Raw genomic sequence first — 17,628 nt, forward strand, 5'->3', positions numbered from 1 at the left:
ATACACGCATCCAGAAATTGTTGGAAAATGTACCTAAAACATGAAATATGTGTGGTTGGATACAATTGACCCAACACAAATATAATAACATTTTGGAAGCTTTGTTCTTCATAGAGGGGTAGCATTCTGATTATATGGTACGGTTAACATTAAACAAACAACAAAAGTCTATTTAAATATTTGAAATAAAACTGAAGGAACCAAAGAAAACTAGAAGAATTTGGTTCTATAACATTGAAACTAAAAACCAAAAGAAAACACCAACAAAATTTTAGTGCGCTAATTCCATTTTTCAGCTGAAAAGAATGGATGCCACCACTACACTTGGAGGTCCTTCTATGGCTAATACGCCACTGATTTTTTTCATTACGCAGTATATTAGAAATAAAGTAGTCTATATGCATGTGGAAATGAATTGTGTTCTCAGTACTACTAGTTGATTCTTGAAAGGTTGCATACCTGCTACAAGAGAGACCCCAATGTATTTGTTTCCCACTAACTTTATTTTTCCTATACATAACAAACAACAATTTCACCTTAGCCCCAAAAAAAGTTGAGGTCGGCGGAACGAATCCTCACTTTTTTCTTTATAAGCTCCATTCATATCATCATCATACAAAAATAAAATAATAGCATTGAGTAATAATATATACATATAAGTTCTCTAACAAATTGAAAACCTATTCCTAATAAATATAAGCTTTTATATATATATATATATATATATATATATATATATATATATATATATATTAAAAGTTCTCTAACAAACTGAAAGCCTATTCCTAACTAGTGTATCACCTATATGATACTTGTTCTTTTATTATGCCATATCTTTAACTAAGTCTGCATTGATTCAAAATATTTAGGTCTTCCAAGATAACTTAATTCCATGTGATTATAGGTCTACCTTGTCCTCTTCTAACACCTTCATTTATCATAGTTTCACACCTACAGACTAGTGCGCCTGTTGAGAGACACAAGACATGATCAAAGCATCTCAAGCAACCTTCTCTCATTTTATCCTCAATGCGTGCTACTAGCACACCATGGCAAATTTGATCATTTTTTATCTTATCAAATCTTGTATGATGGCACATCTATCCTCGCATCCACATCTCTGCAACACTCATCTTGTATATATGTTGGACATTAGTTGCCTAACATTCACCACCATTTAACATTCTCAGTCTTATAATTGTTCTATAGAATTTACCTTTCACTTTGGTAGATATCTTTCTATCACATAATACCCCAGTAACACTTCTTCATTTCAACCATTGGGTTTTAATAATGAGTAACATTTTCATCTATTAATCCATTCTCTTGAAACAACGAGCCAAGACACCTAAATTGTTTGCATTTTGGTACGGTAATCTCTAGTCTCACCTCATTTCGCTCTTCTCATGTTGACTAAACGTAGAGTGCATATATTCAATCTTGCTTCTACTTATCCCAAAACCCTTACTCTTTAAGATGTGTCTCCATAATTCAAGCTTTTGGTTGCTACCCTCACTAGCTAGTTTCGTTGATTAATACAATATCATTAGCAAATAGCAGAAACCATGAGACCTCATTTTGCATTGTGTGGGTTACCTCATTCCTAAGTTTATGTTGTATTGCTCTTTCCTAAAGTTTCATCGTAGGACTCATGAGCTTAATACCACAAAAGCTTGCAAAATTTTGAATATCTCCTTTGTTCTTATAAATTGGAACCAAGGAACTATTCACCACTCATTGGGCATCCTACCGCTTCTTATTATAGCATTGAATAGCTTGGTGAGCCATTTTACTCCAATCTCTCCAAGACACTTCCAAACCTCTATAGAGATACTATCAGACCACAAGTTTTTTTTAATACTCATATTTTTCATGGCACCCTTTAACACCGTCGACCTAATTCTATGAGTGTAGCTAAAGCTTTTATAGTACACAGACGTGTGGAGGTCTAAAATGTTATTCTCTTGGTTTGAGTTGAATAATAGATTAGATTTGCCTCTCAATCTCTCCTTTAATCTTCTTTTGTCATCACTTATTGAGAATCGACTTTAATATACTTCACCTGGTTTAAATCCTTACCCTTCTTCTCTCTCAGTCGTGCTAGTTTAAACATTTCTTTCTCCCCTTCTCGGTGTCCTTAGCTTTTGGTACAAGCTATCTAGAGCTTATTCTCGAGCTTTACTAATAGCCTTCTTAGCTTCCCTCCTAGTTCTCTTATGTTCTTCTAAGGCTTCTTCGGCATCTGTTGTTGGCAACTTTCTATAATATTGTCTTTTAGCCTTAATAAATCTTTGTACCTCATCATTCCACCACCAAGATTCTTGTGGTTGAGGCTAGGCTACCTTTGCTTAAAGTTTTTCTTGAAATGCTAACTGGTTATCACCTTTTAATACCCACCACCCAATGGGTGGTTGTTTGCAAGTCATCTCCTTTTCTCACTATACACTTGAGTTGAAATGTAAATATAAATTAGCTTTACTTCATGTATTTACATTATGTCTAGCTTATTTATGTAATTTCATGTAACTTGCATTTAGTTTTCAAAACATATATAAAGGAGGGGTCTAATACTCAGAGTTTCAACAATCATTCAAATTTTGTATTGGTGTCACTCTTTCCTAGTACCAGGTTGGGTTTCTGTTGACTAGCTTGATTTTAGAAACTTAATTTTACAAGATTTGATTATGTTGGCTAGCTTGATTGTAGGAAGCTTAATTTTAGGAGATTTAATTATATTCTAAAAGAGTTTATTCTAATTAATTTGTGTAATAACTATAATTGATTTCCTTTCCTAGATTAGTCATAGGAACCTCTGTATAATTATTAGTTCTCATTGGATGTAAAAACATACTGAAATACAAGAAGTTTCATTCTCTCCTTGAAATCCACATGGTATCAGAGCTATTGATGCCTTTTTCGACGTGAGTTATCACCTTCGCAGCACTAGAGTTCTGTGTTATCAAAGAGGTTGAGTTTTCTCTCTTGATGGTTGTCTGCAACACAAACTCCTTACGAGTTCTGGTGTGGAAGCTACTTTTCCGGCGAGGAGTGTGGCTTTCCGGTGAGTTTTCCGGCGAGATCAGGCAGAGATAGTTATTTCTGTATTTCTGAATATCCCTATTCGAAAGAGGGGTCTTTGCCGGGACCGATGCTTGTAGTTAGATTCAATATTTAAAAAGTCTTAAATAGAAGCTAAATCCAGTTGAGAAGAGACAAGCACGGTGACATCCATCGAAGGGATCTCGGTTTTTTGACAATAAGAATTATAATTTGTTCAAACTATGGGTGATACAAAAACAGATAATAATTTTATGTCTCAAATTAGTGTTGTTAAATTGGATGGGGCTAGTACATATCTTGCTTGGTCAAGATCTTGTCTACTTTTTATTTAGTCTAGAAAGTTGCTTGGTTATATTACTGGAGAAAAGAAAGCACCTGCTGTGACTGACCCTAACAATAGTCAATGGGATTCTGATAATTCCCTTGTTATGACATGGTTGTTGAACACTATGCACCCTCGAATCACTAAGCAATATTATTACTTAGTACTGCGAAAAAGATCTGGAATTTGGCTAGGCCAAGTTACTCTCGCAAGGGAAATGATGCCCAAATCTTTGAGATTCGAAATAAAATCCCTGTGACTACGCAAGGTGAGTTGACTGTCACTGATTATTGTTCCAAGTTAAGTGGGTTACGGCAGGAGATTGACTACTATCAGGATCTCCAAGCAAAGTGTTCTAATGATGCAGTTCTCTTTCAACAATTAATTGAAAAGGAAAGGGTCTATGATTTTCTGGCCGGTTTGAACCAAAAATATGATCAAATCAGGGTTCAAGTTCTCGGTAAAGTTCCTTTTCCTTCTCTGGAGGATGCATACTCTTATGTTCAACAAGAAGAGAGTAGACGAGGGGTCATGCTTTATTCAGCACCAACGGAAAATCCGGGTTAACTGTGTCTCATGAGGAACCAAAGGCAATCACTCCTGATAAAGATCACATGCATTGTGATTATTGTGAAAAGCCAAAGCACACAAAAGAGACATGCTGGAAACTACACGGTAGACCAACTAGAGGTCGTGGAGGAAAGCGTGCAGGTCCATCAAGGGTTATGTTAATATTGCAGAAAATGTGGAAACATCTAGAGAAACTACCTTCGGTGAATCTTTGTCTTCAGACGAAGTTCAGAATCTTCGTCGTCGTCCTGAACAAATTTGACCATTCTATTATTGCCAGTTCCAACTATGCGCAGTCAAGTATTGCCTTTAATGTTCACCTTAATTCTTGGATTATTGATTCTGGTGCGAATAGACACATGACATGCTCTTCTAAAGGCTTTCAAAATTACTCTCCTAGTCCCAAAGGGGATTATGTCAAAATAGCCAATGGTTCCCTAACTCCCGTCTCTGAAACAGGTTAAGTTGTTTGTACTCCATATTACATTATCATCGATTCTTCATGTACCTGAGTTTCCTGTTAACCAGTTATCTGTTAGTGCCATCACCAAAAAACTAAATTGCAGTGCTGAGTTCTTCCCTGATCATTGTGTTTTTCAGGATCTTCAAACAAGGAAGAGGATTGGTAGTGGTAGATTGCATGATGACTTATATTGGATTGATGGAACTCAAAACTTTGGTCAGGACATTTTTGGAGGAAATAAGGAGTCAACCAAAAAATAATACAGTGGCATATACGGTTGGGGCACCCATCATTTTTTGCTTTGAAGAAATTATATCCTAACTTATTTTCTAGAACTGAGTTCGAATCCTTATTGCGTGATGCTTGTGAATTTGCCAAGCATACTAGAAACTCTCATCCTTTAAGTGATAATAAAAGTACAACTCCTTTTTCGACTATTCATTCTGATGTCTGGGGTCCTCCTCAAACAATTTCTTTGTCTGGTAGTCGATGGTTTGTTACTTTTTTTATTGTTGTACTAGGATGGCTTGGGTATATTTGTTAAAGGCCAAAAGTGAAGTTTTCTCCTATTTTCAGTCGTTTCATAAGATGATTTGTACTCAATTTGAGACCAAGATAAAATCTTACAAACTGACAATGGCACAGAATACATGGATAGAAAATTTCGTGCTTATCCAGAGTCTTATGGGATTATCCACCAACCAAGTTGTCCTTATACTAGAGCACAAAATAGGGTTGCTGAGAGGAAGAAAAGGCATTTGTTAGAAGTGGCAAGATCTCTTATGTTTACCATGAATCTACCAAAACCTTACTGGGGGATGCCATTCTAGTAGGTGCTATCTCATCAACACAATGCCGCTTAAAACCCTCAATTTTCAGTCCTTTAGAAGCTTTAAAAGGTAAAAATGACTATGTTGTTCCTCCGAAGGTGTTTGAGTGTCTCTTCTTGTTCGCACTAGAAACTCTGGGAAACTTGATCCTAAAGCTCTTAAATGTGTCTTTATCGGGTATTCTCCAACACAAAAAGGGTACAAATGCTATCATCCTCCCTTTAGGAGATCCTTTGTCAGCATGGATGTTACGTTTCAAGAGTGTGAGCCCTATTTCAGTATTACACCATTACCTCTTCAGGGGGAGAGCTATAAGGAGGAAGAGGTTATTCTCCCTGGCGCCACTATTGATACACTACCACAAAGAAAAGTGAAATTGAAGAAAGAATTTAGGGGGAGACTATTAGGCGTTTGGATAGACTGATTTCATGACTTACTCAAGGAAAAACAGAGCAGAAGAAGCCATCATGCAATCTACTAAAGCCGAATCATCTTCTACGGAACCCTCTTCTATTGGTGAGCTATCTACAACTCCTAATGAGTTAAATTTGCTTATTGCTCACAGAATTGCAGCCAGATCTTGAACCACTAAACACCCCTTATCCAATCTTGTCTCCTATAATTTTGTCTCTGTCCTATAGAGCCTTTACATTGTCTATTTCCTTGAATTGGAGGGAAGCTTTTGCAGATCCTAAATGGAAGCAAGCTTTGATTGAAGAAATAAAGGCCCGCTTGTCACATCAACCCCAGACAAGAAGTTGGTTGGCTGCAAATGGGTTTTCACTGTGAAGCACAAAGCTGATAGCTCGGTTGAAAGATTCAATGAAGATTGGTGGCCAAAGGATTCACTCAAACTTATGGAGTTGACTATCAAGAAACATTTACCCCTATTGCTAAAAAGAACACTATTAGAATTCTCTTATCTTGTGCAACTAATCTTGATTTGGACTTACAACAATTTGATGTGAAGAATGCTTTTCTCCGTGGAGACTTGGAAGAAAAAGTGAATATGAAGATTGCTCCTACATTTGATACTGAACAGAGTCAAGAAAAGGTGTGCAGATTGAAGAAAACTTTGTACGGATTGAAGCAATCCCCTAGAGCTTGGTTTGACAGATTTTGCAAAGTAATGATCTCTTTTGGTTACCAACAGAGCAATGTCGATCATACTCTATTCATAAGACATCAAAGCGGTAAAGTCACTCTTCTCATAGTTTATGTTGATGATATAGTAATGGCAGGAGATGACAAAGAAGAGATTGTTCGATTGAAGAAGTTGTTGGCATCGGAATTCGAGATCAAGGATCTTGGAAAATTGCAGTACTTCTTGGGAATTGAGGTTGCCAGATCGAAAATGGGAATCTTTCTTTCTCAAAGAAAGTATATTTTAGATCTCTTGAAAGAAACTGGTATGACAGGATGCAAACCAGCAAAATCGCCTATTGAAAGCAATCACAAGTTACAAACAGGAGTTGGAGAATCTGTTGATAAGGAGAGATATTAGAGGTTGGTTGGAAGACTCATTTATCTCTCCGACACTACTAGATATAGCTAACTAAGTCATCCTGGTATTTCGATAAGTTCGAAATAACACCCTTTAAGGCCAAGGATCTTCGCCAAAAAGAAGAGTTCGACCTCGATCGAACGACGACAAATTACTATTTCGATAAGTTTGAAATAACACCCTTTAAGGCCAAGGGCCTTCGCCAAAAAGAAGAGTTCGACAACTGGAATAAAACAATCACACAAAATTTGTTCCCTTGTCTTACGTCAGCCTTCTAAGACACCTTGAGAACATGTGGTGTGACAATTGATACAAGGGCAATAGCTCGACACTCAAACGGGGGATACATTGTAACGCTCACCACTTCTTATCATGACAGGTGGCTAGAAATATCAAGCAAATCACATTGCAAGTGTGCAAGTAGCTGAGGAACTGAGGCACCTCACATGCACAGCACCTAAGCTAAATCTAACTTGTATTCGTTAAGTGATGACTCCGAGAGAAACCGCATTACTGCATACAATGATGCAGTGGAGATCTTTGAATTAGAGGCCTTGCAACAGTAGCAAAGGATGTAGCTAAGATAGCTATTGACAAACTATTGTCAATCTAATGCACCACAAGGCTTGCTCAGAGGAGAGGCAATCTTGGAAGAGGTGCTCTAAACCTCGCATCAATGCAGTAGAAAATTAAGGTACTTGAACTAAAATCCTACAACGGTGGTCGAAATGCCAAAGTCATTGAAACTCATTTTCTTTACGTCAATTAATATTTTGCGGTTGGTGATGGATTGGAATCAAGAAGGTGACTGATGTCGCCAAGTACCTAGTAAGTACTGCCAAGCTTTGGTGGCAACTAGCAAAGACAAGCCGGAGCAGTCCGTGATCCAGGTAAGGCGGTACAGTGAAGATACAGGTACGTTCCTGTTACCTCAATGCCACCACTAGTGGCAGAGGCAACCCTAAAGCGCATGAACATCTGAATCTAGGGGAACATTTGGGTCCTACAGGGGGCTACAGAGATCCAACAAGACTCAAAGTCTTTAAGGCCCAACTCCGATAAAGGCCCATCTTCACAAGGGGGCCGTGTCAAAACAAGTGAAGCCCCACAAGCAAAACGTATTGGGCTGAAAAAGGCATCTGCCCAAGTCAGACACACAAAAGATGCCACTTTAGGAAATATTTACATTCCCAAAAAACCAAATGCAATCTTCGAAAATGGGATTGTCGATCCCCCCCCCCCGACAATGCTCCTCCCAATCGGGTACTCTAATACAAATAGAGAATATCTCCTTTTTGGAAAAGGATCTCATGTCAGCACAAATCCCATCCTAATTTGGCCCACTCACTCACAAAAGGCCACTCTAATGCGCTCGCACCTACGCAACACACTACACGCTCTCTTCTATCCCCCAACTTTGCCTCTTCTAGTGAAGGTAATCAATTACCTGTTACAAACCCAAGAACCAATAATATCTTTGAGGTGACACCCCCTGTCAATCCCTCAAGACTAATTGCAAAAGGCAAATTGTCCCACACAAAACCCAAAGAGGAGATGGACTATAATGCTTCTCCCTCCTCCTGTCCTCCATTCACCCGTAGTCACACCACTAGCCTCATTCACTCTATCCTCTCTTTTTTTTTATGGCCGAGAAATCCGTCTGGGGCCGATCCTTTGGACCAACCGCAGCCTTCAAAACTCGGTGGATAATGGGTTCACCCCTCTAGCCTTCTCCACTTAAATACCAGGCTTTGCTTTTGCATGGTGTGAGGGCTTGAACCTGTGACCTAAGACACAAATCCCCCACCTTTTGCCACTTGAGCTAGGCCCTGGGGGAGCCTCATTCACTCTATCCTTTCTGATAGAAAACAACAACCCTCCTTCCCAAACACAGACCACAACTCCGTTAACTATCTCCACACCCTAATGCCTCCAGCCTCTAGAGCTCAAGCCGAAGTCATGGTTGGAAATGGCACTCCAAGGACATACCCAGAACCTCCATATGATAGTTGGGTCGGTCCCAATGGAAATAACCATCCAAAATCCCAGGTACCTAGCTCGACTAGCCACACAACTTCTCCACCAGGGTCTGGCAAACTTTGGTGTTGCAAACTTTGGACACCAGTTATGGATGTCCACTTTACTCCAAGCCCAGTACATAAGGCACCAACAACCTCTTTCCATCGAGGAACTCAACAAACTCATGGCCTTCTTCCCACTCATGAACCTGGAGGCTCCAGTCCCATCTCCAACCTTCCAACTCTGGCCACCAATAGTCCAAGTTCCACAGCCACCACCATTACAACCACTCTCACCCATCAATCTTCTGAGCAGGGGCACCACCATGGCATTGCACTATCTCAAAGAGTCCAATGTGGACTTGGAGAACATGCTAGAAAAATTAAGGATGCCAAAGACAAAGGCATTCCTCATGCAGGAACCATTGGAGATAGAGTTCAAAGAGTAGTCGGAAGAAATGTTTATTGTTATGTGCCCCAAAAAGCTCATAAGCTCAAACTCGATCTCCGGGTACACTCATTTCCAAACTCATAAAACTCAGCAGTGATTGGTCCCTCTGGTGGGTACCATGAACCCAATCCTAGTGAACAAAAGGGAAGGGAATCAAAAGGAGAGATCCAACCCAAGCACCCTCTTAATGAACTTCATAATACAGAATGCTAGGGGGCCAACATTGCGGAGTTCTGTAGGCACTGCTCATCTATGGTGAAGCTCCATAACCCTGCCATGCTGGTCTTGCTGGAGACTAGAATGGCAGACCACAAACATCTAACTGATAAGCTCAAGTTTGATGCCGAATTCCAATCCCCCTACTATTGGACAGTCTGGTGGGATTGTTCTCATGTGAAAGGATGATCTGGTTAAGTTAGAAGAAGTAGCTACTACTCCACAGGGAGTGCATGTCATAGTCAAGGTACTCCCCTCCATCACTAAATAGCTTTTTTCTTCTATATATGCTAGTAATTGTGTCAATAATAGAAATAAGTTCCGGAATACATTAGAGGATCTGGCTTCTGTGTATGGGGTAGTTGGCTTCTTGGAGGGGATTTCAATGAACTTCTAAAAGCCATAAGTTTGGGGGTAATAGCTTGAACACTAATAGAAGCAATAGATTCTGAAAATGCTTGAACGGTTGCAAATTAGTGGACCTAGGTTTTAAAGGCTCTAAATATACTTGATGTAATAAAAGATACTCCAATAAGCAAGACCTAATCCTAGAAAGACTTGATAGGTGTTTTGCAACTGATACTTGGATTGAGAAGTTCCCTGAATCAACTGTTACCCACCTTCCTAGGAATCACTCAGACTATTGTCCTCTCCAACAGAATCACAACAGGGCCAACAAGCCTTTTAAGTTTGAATCTATGTGGTGCAGCCACCCTGACTTCATCCCTCCTGTGGAGGGCAGTTTTGATGCTAGTACTGATATCATGTAAGCTACCTCTATTTTTACCAATAGAGTAGCTGACTAGAATAAACATGTCTTTGGCAACATCTTCCATAGGAAAAGGCATATTCTTGCCAGACTTTCTGGCATTCAGAAGTTCAATGCCTACCCCTTTAGCACTTCCTTCAGGAGCTTGAAGCCAAGCTTCAACATGACTTCTCTGTCATTCTAAAGAGTGAAGACTTCTGGAAGCTTAAATCCAGAATTAATTGGTTAAGTGAGGGTGATGCTAACACTAAATTCTTCCATATATCCACGCTTAACAGAAGGAGGAGGAACAGGATCATGTCCCTAAAGGATGAGGTGGGGAACAATATTCAGAATCCCAAGGACATTAAAGACACAATCCTTAACTACTTCACCAAGATTTATACCCCTGAACACCATAGCTCAATGCTGAACAAGATCCACATCACTGATAGTACTAATGTACAGAATACCAGGGAGCAGGACACCACTGACTCCACCCTTAGGCTCTCTGAAATCAAGTGTGCCATGTTCTCCTTCAAGGCCATGAAGGCACTTGGGCCTGATGGCCTCCACCCCTTCTTCTATCAGAAGTGCTGGCACATAGTCTCTAACAGTGTAATCCAATTCTGCAACACTGTCTTTTCCATAAGTATGGTCCAACCTGAAATAAACCAAACCAACCTCCGCCTCATCCCTAAATGCCACTATGCTGAAAAACTTCAGGCCAATTGGTCTGTGCAACACAATGTATAAGTTGATCACTAAGATCATTGTCAATATAATCAAACCATTGCTTCAAAACATCATTAGCCCTACTCAAGCCAGCTTTCTAGCCAATAGAAGAGCCGCTGATAATGCCATTATGGTCCAAGAGTACATTTCCCACTTCCAAAACATGAACGGTAAGAATGCCAGCATGATTCTGAAAGTGAACTTAGAGAAGGCTTTTGATAGGTTAGAATGGTCTTTCATCAGAGAATCCTTTCTCTTCTTCAAGTTCCCCATTAAACTTACCACCCTCATCATGTCCTGTCTCAATACAACCTCCATCTCCATCCTTGTCAATGGTACCTAGACTGATTACTTCAAGCCCAGCAGAGGCATTAGGCAAGGGGATCCTATGTCTCCCTACATGTTCATCATATGCATGGAAAGGCTTTCAAGAGATATTGACAATGCTGTAACTGATAAGGATTGGTTCCCTATCAGTATCAGCAGGGGAGGGCCTAGAATCTCCCACATATTCTTTGTTGATGACCTCACTATGTTTGCCAGAGCAAATAAAAAAAAATGTGAGACAATCTTAGCCATTTTGGGCAATTTCAATGATGCATCTGGGCAGAAGGTCAACCTCCAGAAATCCAAAGTGATTTTTTCCTCTAATTGCCAAGCAGAGTGTGCCACATCTTGCAGTGCCATTTTAAGCATCAAAGGTGCTAAAGACTTTGGGAAATATATTGGTTTCCCCATATTCACTAAAAGGACTAGGAATAGTGACTTCCAGTTCATCATAGATAACCTTAACAGTAGAATGACAAGATGGTAAACCAAGTTCCTGAACATGGCTGGTCAAACCACTCTGGCCAAGTCCTGCCTTAATATCATCTCAAACCATGTCATGCAATACATCCAGTTACCCTCCAAAATTACCAACCAAATTGACAAAATCCAAAGGAATTTTATTTGGGATATAACTCCTATGAAAAGGAAGTTACACATGGTCAAGTGGGCCACTGTCACCAAACCAAAGAACAAGGGAGGGCTAGGCCTCCAGCAGTCCCACCTAAAGAACAAAACATGCTACACCAATCTTGCTTGGAGACTCTACAATAATACTATCTCCAAGGGCTGGAAGATTTGCACAAATTGCACTAGATGGGTGGTTCACAGAGGGGATAGGATTAGATTTCTTACTGACTCATAGTTGCCCAAGATGCAACCTCTAAATAAAATCCTTAATGGTCCATGGCACCACAGAGACATAAACATCAGAATTAATGAAGTGTTCTCCAATGGGGTTTGGGATTTCAGCTACATTCCCTATCCAATACCCATGACATCACCTTGATAATACAAAACACCTTCATCCCCAGCTCCACCTCTACTAATCTGGAACCTTAACCCCAATGGCACATTTAGAATCAAATCAGTCTACACCGATCTTGATGCACTTATGCACAATGACAATGCTAATGAAGACCACTTCAGTTGGATTTGGAAACTAAAGATCCCTAATAAGATCAAGTTCTTCATATGGCTCATGCAACAAAACAGGCTGCCTATAGGGAATCACTTACATCACATTGGCCTGAGAATTATCCCTAATTGTTACTTCTGTGATCATGCAATAGAATACATAAACCACATCTTTGAATGTGCCAATGCCAAAAAGTTCTGGTAGCATTTGCTGCACAACTGCACCCAAAAGCCTAGCTTTAGTGTAAATCCCTTTTCTATGCCAAATTGGGAAGACACATGGCATAAGCTCCAAAATGTGGACTACAATGCTTGCATCACATGGAAACAACTTTTGTCATTCTGCCTCTGGGCAATCTGGCTAACCAAGAAATCTAATGTCTTTAAAAAGAGGAAAAATCACATCACTGTTCACCATACAATAGCTAAGGCTGTTGAATACCACCATGTAGCAGCCACTTTAAGGCCTGTTAGAGCAACAATCACCTTATACCTAAAGTGGCGACCACCAGATAAAGGCTATTATAAGCTGAACATTGATGGGGATGCATGCCTTAACACAGGGAAAGGGGGTATAGGGGGTATTCAAAAACAGCATGGATGACTGGATGTTAGGCTTCATGAGGGGGCTCCCAAACACTGATAGCCTTAGGGCAGAGCTCCAATCCCTATGGTCGGGGCTAAAAATAGCCCTAAATCAAGGCTTGTCACCTCTGGTGATTGGTACCGACTCTGAAATGGTGTTGGAAATGTTAAGGAATGGCAACTTAATTCACAACCCCATAATTTCTGAATGCAAGTATATAATGGAGCAGTTGGGGAACCCAGTCACCAGCCATAGCTACAGGGAGCAGAATCAAGTGGCAGACCTCCTCGCAAAGGAGCTAGGAAGGAAGTCTTTTACAAGACCCAGTTTTTGGCAGTTCCTCCGGTGTTTGTAAACGAAGCAGTGTAGGCAGACATCTTAGGAACTACTTTTGAAAGAAAAATCAATGTTTGTAATAGGGAGACTTTGGTAGACAATGATGACAATCAACGAGGGATCTCATCCCCCCTTATATTGATGTAATTTTTTGAATGTTTATATATGTTTATATATATCAAATTAACCAAAAAAAATACTAAACATTAGTCTAATTTTTCAACTGGTCCGGTTTCAAAAGAATGGTAGGGCTCAACGCACGAGGATCACACCATTTAATTTGCGATCTCAATCCGTAAATCATTTCATTTATATTTTTGAGTGTATATATATATATAAAGGTACACCAAATAATAACTTATATTATTTATGATATTTTTGAAAAACATATTGTGAACGAAATGCTACTGAAGATACATGGCAGCAGTTGCTACCTTCTTAGCTTCTTCTAGGCCCCCAACAGCATCAAAATATTGTTCGACATCAAAGATGAAGTTCTCCACTTCCTTGGCATTCCTAGCTCCACTGTATGGCTTTGGCTCAGGAATTTTCAGTTTTTGTGTCGCGGAGGTGGGGTTTGCAGCGCCCCCGACCTGGTTTCCACCGCCTCGCAGTAGGCCCTGTAAAGCAGCATTGACAACATTGAGCTTGTCTGTCAAGTCGTCAATAGTTTGTTGCATGGCAGTCACCCTGTCTTGCCTCTTGTGCCCTGTAAGCTAAATCCTCGGCACGCTCCTGTTGGAGTCCCTCGAATTTGCCAAAAATTTCGGCTGCCTCTGTGGCTGCCGTTTGCCGATCTCCCTCGGAGTCACGACTGATGTTTTCTATGTCAACTTCGGCCTGGAGCACCCTGCGGTCCAGGTCATCCAACCTTTGCTCTGGGCTGGTTCTTAGTTCAGGCACCGTATCCATGATGGGCAGTAATCCGTCAACCGTCTGTTCAAGGGCCGCAATGCGGTCCCCATGATTCACCATGGTCAGAAATGGTGGTAATGGCAATGCGTTCCCTCGTCCGATGTCGAGCCTAGGCTCTGATACCAACTGTTACGCGGCGCCTTCCTGAGATTCCTTGGAAGGGCGACGTAAGGCTAAGCAACTGATGTCAGTGCAGTTGCTGTCCGCCAACTGAGGTCCCCTCCGTACGCTAGACTAGATTGTCAGTGCCGTACGGGAAAACCAATGTCAAGAGAAATTGAGAGAACAGGAATGAGAATTGAGAATGAAAGAAAGCTTGATTGCATTAATGAAAGCTATTACAGAAAGGCAATGCGGTGTCGAGGGGGAGAGACACCAGTACAGAAAATTGTTTGCTTGCTAGAAAGTTTTGATTGTTTGGTCCCCCTTAATAATGCTTAAAAAAAATAATCCAAAGCTACAAGACTAGACTTGATTAAGCTAGAGAAACATAATGGAATTACATGAAATAAAACTACTCTATTTACAATGAAAAAAAACTTAGTTTGCTATAAGGCAGGAAACAGGTCCGTTGTCGGCAGCATAGTCTTTGGCATCAGGGTCTGCGCGCGCGGCATTGTCTGCGCGCGCGGCGCTGTTGGCATCTGCCTGCGGTTGGGCGCTGGCGAGGGATATTGGTGGGGCGACAGAGGCACATGCGCGCTTGTCACTTGGCGCGGCCAAGACCACGGGGCCGTCCGTGGCGCTAGGCATTGGAAGGCTTGCTAGGACGCCACGGGGCGCGCCCAAGGGGTCAAGGGGCACGGCTGGAAAGCCGCCCATGACATTCTCCCCCACCTGAGTTGGCGACGTCCTCGGCGCCTTACTTGCAAGATAATCTTCAATTAGGCTCTTGTAGGCTTTGAGGTTTGTTCCCCTCTCCCAAGTGTTCTCCTCTGCATCACAGCCCTGCCATTTCACCAAGAACTCCTGGTGATCTTTCCTTGAGGCATGAATCACTCTATCATCAAGGATAGCTTCAACACGCCTTTTCCCGGTTGAATTGGGCCCTCGAATACTGGGTATTGTAAGCTGGCTCCTTGAAGGATCCTCCGTGTCTTCCCGGAAAGGTTTCAGGAGGCTGACATGGAAGACAGGGTGAATTTTCCACCAAGCTGGGGTATCCACCCGGTATGCAACTTTCCCAATACGCCTTTCAATGGACAAGGGTCCAATATACTTTTGCAATAAGCGAGGGTCATGGACCCCCGCAAATAAGTAACGTTTTGGAATTTTGACCATTACTTTGTCTCCTACTTGGTATTCAACAAAGCGACGATTCTGATCAGCATGCCTCTTCATCCGCTTTTGAGCCTTGACAAGATAGCTCCGCACTATCTCCAAATTTTGCTTCCACTCTTTAGAGAAGCTAGCAGCTCGAGGAGATTTAGACATATTTGGTGCATTGACTGTGTGTGGGAGTAGCGGTTGCTGTCCGGTAACAATTTCAAAAGCGCTTTTGTTTGTACTAGAGCTCTTTTGTGAATTGAAACACAGTTGAGCAGCATCCAGAAGCTTCACCCAATTTTTCTGCGATCCGGTTACAAAATGACGGAGATATTCCTCCAACATACCATTGAACCGCTCCGTCTGGCCATCAGATTGCGGATGAAAACTTGAGCTGTGATTCAGCTTCGACCCAAGGCACTTAAAGAGTTGGGTCCAAAAGTTGCTAGTGAAGCGTGAGTCACGATCACTAACAATGTCTTTGGGTAGGCCCCAATATTTGACGACATGAGAGAAGAAGAGTCGAGCTGTATCTTCTGCTGATATACTGCTGATATATATTGTGGGGCAGCAATAAAGGTAGCATATTTGGAAAACCGATCTACCACAACCAAGATAGTTGTTAGACCTCCGACCTTGGGCAATCCGGTGATGAAATCCAGGGAAACACTTTCCCAATGTCTCTTTGGGACAGCTAGTGGTTCCAAGAGTCCCGCCTGTGTTACGCGGTCTGACTTTTCCTTCTGGCATACTAGACAAGTCTTCACATACTGAGCAACGTCATCGGCCATTTGAGGCCAATAATATGCACGGCGAAGTAACGCCATGGTGCGTTCTTCACCGGGATGGCCGGCCCACAGAGTATCATGACATTCCGCTAGAAGAGTCCTTCGTAGATCTCCTCCTTTAGGAACATAAAGTCGGTTCCCTTTCACTTTCAGAAAACCATCTTCCATGTAGAACTGGCGAGTCTTGCCTTGTCCTACCAAATCAACCAAATACTGTGCAGCAGGGTCTTTGATGAGTAAATCTTGTATCTGGTCCTTGATGGAGGTGGCTACTTCGCTCCCCCTTAGGGTGGCGAGTAAGCACATTGATGCTAGATCAGCTCTCCGACTGAGTGCATCAGCAACATGATTGGTCTTCCCACTTCGGTACTCCAGGTTGAAGTGGAATTCAGCTAGGAGTTCCTGCCACCTGGCCTGTCGACCATTCAACTTCGGCTGGGTCATGAAATGGCTAACAGCTGTGTTGTCTGTCTTGACCACGAACGGGGTTCCCAGCAGATAGTGCCTCCAGAGGCGCAAGTAGTGGACGACAGCCAATAATTCTTTCTCATGGGCGGCATAGCGCCGCTCTGCATCTTTTAGCTTCCGGCTCTCGTACGCTACGGGATGCCCTTCTTGTAGCAGGACGCCACCGAGGGCATAGTCAGATGCATCTGTTTGTACTTCGAATGGCTTGGCCAGATCAGGAAGGGCCAAGACGGGGCTACTAGACATAGCCGCTTTCAATGCGTTGAAGGCCTCCGCTCGCTTGGGTCCCCATTCCCAAGGCGTGACCTTCTTGAGGAGTTCTGTCAATGGTACTGCAATGAGGGAGTAGTTTTTCACGAATCGCCGATAGAAATTGCATAGACCAAGGAACGCCCTCAAGGCGTGGATATCCTTAGGTGGCGGCCAATCTGTGATTGTCTGAATCTTCTGCTGGTCCATCTTGATCCGCCCTTCCTCAATGACATGTCCGAGGAAGTCAATTTGCTTTTGAGCAAAGGAGCACTTAGATAGCTTCGCATATAGTTCATGCTCCCGCAATCGAGCTAGGACCTTCCGCAAGTGCATCAGATGTTCCTCCAATGTTTGGCTATATACCACAATGTCATCCAAATAGACCACCACGAATTCATCAATGTACTCCCGGAAGACTTGGTTCATCAAAGTGCAAAATGTAGCTGGGGCGTTAGTCAAGCCGAATGGCATAACCAGGAAATCGTACGACCCATATCTTGTCACACAGGTCGTCTTGTGCTCATCACCCTCTGCAATCCGAACTTGCCAATAACCTGTCTTCAGGTCTATTTTGGTGAACACCGTCGCACCACCCAGTCTATCGAACAAGTCTGCCATTAACGGAATAGGGTACTT

At 41.8% G+C, this 17,628-nt stretch overlaps 1 protein-coding gene across 8 annotated transcripts in view; it reads right to left on the bottom strand.

Moving 5' to 3' along the window:
• Window positions 1-17,628, bottom strand: part of LOC107774153 (histone-lysine N-methyltransferase ATX2) — a 72,879-nt gene that overhangs the window by 17,354 nt on the left and 37,897 nt on the right. The window contains exon 25 of one of the 8 annotated variants that reach the window (XR_012711446.1): window positions 460-510. The exons of the other annotated variants lie outside the window; for them this stretch is intronic. The gene's annotated coding sequence lies outside the window, so the exon portion shown is untranslated. The remainder of the gene's footprint in view (window positions 1-459; window positions 511-17,628) is intronic. 8 annotated transcript variants of the gene reach the window in all.

Source organism: Nicotiana tabacum, chromosome 7, assembly GCF_000715075.1.
Source record: "Nicotiana tabacum cultivar K326 chromosome 7, ASM71507v2, whole genome shotgun sequence".
In the NCBI taxonomy this organism is placed as follows: Eukaryota; Viridiplantae; Streptophyta; class Magnoliopsida; order Solanales; family Solanaceae; genus Nicotiana; species Nicotiana tabacum.